A 4736-nucleotide genomic window follows, 5' to 3' on the forward strand; every position below is an offset into this window, starting at 1 on the left:
ACTCATTGTATACCCATCCTAATGCGTGTCTATTATCTATTAGTATTTACTTCCTACTCCCTCTTCCCATCCCCTTCAATAATCGCAGTATTTTAAAAACTGTTGTTTTTATTGTTTGTCTTCAAGTCAGAACTGACTCATAGCTGACCCTCCAGTGGTTTTTCAGAGGCAATGTATCTCATGAGAGGATATTACTTGTCTTTGTTCTACGGAACAATGATGAATTCAATCACATGCCTTTGGGTTGGCAGTGCATCTTCCTTACCACTAGGCTACTAGAGCTCCTTTTAAAAAGAACTTTTTACAATAATGGCCTTATACTTTATTTCTTTTTATCTGACTGACTTATTTTTCTCAGTATGAAGTCCAAAATATTCAAAGATTTTGAATTATTCAGGCATTTCTTTGAAAGCCTTTATAGGCAAAGTCTAAAATAATTTTATTCTTCAAACTTTGTCATTTGATTAACCTATCCTTGCCCTGTGTCATTCCAGATTGACACCATTTCTCTTAAAGCTGAAGTTTTTCTTACAAATACACCCTGAGCATAGAGAAGTTGTTCCTGCCAATGATCCTATAACATCTCATTGCGTGGCTTCAGAACACTCTGAACTCATGAGTCACTACCTTAATTGTTATAAGAAAATGTACATTAAAAGTAAAAATTAATAATGTTCAGGCAACTTAGTGGTAAAGATAGAAATTTTAATTAAACACATTTTAAAAGTAATCCTTTTATACAGATGGAGTAGTCAAATGGATGCCACTATATTATGCTTTGAAGGTTGACATTGTGCAAAAGGTGCTTCTCTACCTGGTGTTTAACAAGCAAATGAATCTTGTGAAGTGTTTTCCAAGATGTACAACATTGAGACAGATTCTTATTATTGCAATATAGTTTTTTAATTAAAAATGTAAAGTATATTTTTTCTTTAAAACCTGTAAAATGAAGAGCTAGATGGAATTGAGTATACTCAACAATCATGTATTCAATATGTATTTCATACTCTCCAAAAAACAAATATACTGCCATTAAGCCAGTGTCACTCACAATGACATTGCAAGATAGTGCACTAAAAGTATCCTATAAGTTTTTCCAAATCTGTAAATTTTGGCGGAAATAGAGGGCCTCAGGTTTTTCTCGTGATGCTGCTGATAGATTGAACCACTGACCTTTTGGTTAGCAGCAAAGCACCACCAGAGCTCCTGGAGTACTGCATGTGTCTGTTGTTGTCGAGTACCATAGAGTCCAACTGACCCATAACTGACCTTCTGGCTGGTTTTCAGAGGAAGTAAATCACACAGGAAGAGATTGTCCATTGTTCAAATAGAAAAGCTTATAGTATAGTACAGTATAGTAAGATGGAAATTCCTCCTTGAAAGGAGTAACAAGTTGGAGAGAAGACAAATACCCAGTCAATATTGGTGCAGATAGATTGGAGTGAGTATTAAAATGAAGATACGTAAAAACAAATAACAAACTAAAAAAAAAGGAAACGACTAAAATTAAGAAAAATTAACTACCATTGAGTCAATTATGATTCATAGGGACCCTAAAGTATTTGTTTAACAATTGGATTAATTAGTCAAAATTGAGCCTTGATTGGGAAATCCCTCCTTCCTCAAAATAATCCCTCTTTGATTTCTCATTCAGTATTACTTAGAAATGTAAATATTCCTAAAATGTGATTTAGGTACTATTTTTTTTGAAAATTATCTATATTGACTATAAATACTAGAGAACTGGAGAAGAGTAGGCCGAGGAAAGCACACAGTTATGATGCAGGTGCTTAGAAAAGTGGATATAAATAGCACTGAGTGCTATACTGTTATATTTGCTCCTCTAATTTCTTGTGTTTGGCCACTTTAGAAATTAAACACTTTATTTAATAGTCCACTAAAAGTCAGGAAGTTGGGGTTAAATTTGACAATTTAATTCTAAAAGTGAAATTAAACACAACCTGCTTGTGGCAGATTCTGTGGAAAAATGCAAGTGCAGTGAATGTCAGAGTTTGGAGGTATGATGTTGAAGCATTTGGGGAAGAATGAAGAAATGGGATAATATCTGGCTTTCTCAGGAAAATGACATTTCAAACTATGTATGAACTCTGGTGGCATGACGCCTTGTATGATGTACAGTTAACTGAAAGTTTGGTGGTTCAAATCTACCAGCTGCTCCACAGGAGAAAGATGGACAATTTCCTTTAACTTAAAATATAGTCTCAGAAACTTTGATGGAGATGGGTGTAAGTCAGAATTAACTAAACGTTGTTGTTGTGTACCATCTAGTTGGAACCAACCTATAGCTGATCCTCTGGTGGGTTTTCAGAGGCAGTTAATCACAAAGGAGGAGATTGCCCATTCTTCTTCTGCAGAGCGTCTCATGGCCTCCAAACTAGTGCCTTTGGGATTATAGCGCAGCTTCTAGCCAATAGGCCACCAGATATTAGGGAGTCAGTTTAACGCAAGCCTGATGGAGCAGATCAGGTAGAATTGGTTACATATTTTACTGTAGATGTGTGCAATTTTTATATATCCAGTTGTTGTTGTTGTTTAGTGCCGTCAAGTCCTAGGTGACTCATAGCCACCCTATGAACAAAAGTCCTCGACACTTGCTTGCTTGACTTTCATCCTTTCTTCAGGTTCATAGGATTTCTGGAGGCAAGCTATTTACAGAAGTGGATGCCACCCCTGCTTCCAAGCATGTATTGTTGTTGTTGTTATGCGCCGTGGAGTCGCTTGCGACTCATAGCAACCCTATGTACAACACTCCTAAACTGCTCTGCCCTGTGTCAATCACACTGTCTCTGACACTCCCATCCCAATTACCCTAATCACTGAATCAATCCACCTCATAGAGGGCCTTCCCCTCCTGCGCTGTCCCTCCACCCTACTAAACGTGATGTCCTTCTCCAAGGATTGGTCTCTCCTGACAACATGTCCAAAGTATGTTAGACGAAACCTCAGAATCTTTGCCTCCAAGGAGCCACCCGGTTTAACCCTTTCCAGGATGAATCTATTTGTTTTTCTAGCAGTCCATGGTACTCTCAATACTCTTCTCCAGCACCACAGCTCAAAGGCATCAATTCTCCTTCTATCCTCCTTGGTCATTGTCCAACTCTCTGATGCATAACAAATGATTGCAAAGACCATGGCCTGTAGTAGATGCACCTTAGTCTCCAGAGAGACACCATTGCTCTTCAGACTTTGGATAGGTCCCTGACAGCAGACTTTTCCATGGCAAGGCACCTTTCAGTTTCCTGACTACTGGTGCCAAGACTGTTGACTGTGGAGCCAAGCAAACTAAAGCTGTGGACAATCTCAATCTCTTCACCATCCATCCTGATGCTGCCAATTGGTCCAGTGGTGAGAATCTTTGTCTTCTTCACCTTGAGCCTCAATCCATATTGGAGGCTGCAGTCCTTGACCCTCTGCAGCAGGCACTTCAGGTCCTCCTCAGTTTCAGCAAGCAGGGTTATGTCATCTGCATAACGCAGATTGTTGATAGATCTTCCACCAATCTTGACCCCACATTTCTCTTCATAGAGCCCAGCCTCCCGGATAATCTGTTCTGCATGTAGCTTTTTTTTAATTTATTGTCTCATTTAAACACAAGCAACTATATTACAAACAAAAAATGGGGTATATGTTTGCAGGAAAGTAAGAGAAGGAGCTCTGGTAGCCGAGTGGTAAGAAGTTGTATTTCTTTCCCACTGGAGGGTCAACTATGATTCAGCACCAACTCCATGGCACACAACGACAGTGTAATAGAGAAAGGATGTAGGGATGATCATTTCTCTCTCATAAGCAGAGTTCATGCAATTCTTTAAATTTTATAGAACAAGTATGTGGTCAATCCACCTTGGACTGTACAGTAGACAGTAGTATGTGAGCTGTAATATATAGTCCAAATCTCCAGAATTATAAAAAAGCAGTAATTTAGTATTAACTTTTGTATGCACAGCTAATAATTTTTAAACAAAGAATAAATCCAAAATAGTTACTTATCTTTTTGAGTTATGTGTAATAAAGCCAGTTTCTCCTCTGGTTTTGATATTTTAAATTATTTTAATGCTTAAATGTGAAATTATTCTGTTTCTAGGTTATAACCTTTAACGTTTTCCATTTCCTTTTTTTATTTAATATGCTTTTTATGACCATTTAGTTTCATTTTATGTACTAGCTAGTATGTTAAAGACGTCAAATTTACCAGTTTTATTGGTTGTTATCAACAATAATCTTTGAGAAGGCTGGATAATTCAGATTAAAAACATTAAATCTTTTGCATAAACTAAAATCAATACATAATTTTAGTTATAAAATAAAATTATGTTACTTTTATGTTTATTGCTCAATAACAAACTTTATATTTATGAGTAAATAAAACCATGAGGTCTTGTAAGAGAGATGATCTGGCATCACTCACTAAATAAGTTAAATAAATAATGAAAGACCTTCTACAGGTAATGTACGTAGTCTCTATCTTTGAAAATGAAATTTCAGATAACAGATGTGGCTACTATATATCAACTTTGATAGTAGTGTTAACAAACTACACTTATGATTGTATATGTAAAAGGGGTGCCATCTCATATTCAATTTATCTGAGATCCTAATAAAATATATTACTCTGGAGATGAAAAGACAAGGAAAGATGGGGTTGCCTTCATAGTAAAAAAAGTAATTTCTAGATCCATCTTGAAGTACAACATCGTGAGTGACAGGATTATATCCAT

The sequence above is a fragment of the Elephantulus edwardii genome, unplaced genomic scaffold, assembly GCF_000299155.1.
Source record: "Elephantulus edwardii isolate Elephantulus edwardi_28Jun2011 unplaced genomic scaffold, EleEdw1.0 scaffold00448, whole genome shotgun sequence".
In the NCBI taxonomy this organism is placed as follows: Eukaryota; Metazoa; Chordata; class Mammalia; order Macroscelidea; family Macroscelididae; genus Elephantulus; species Elephantulus edwardii.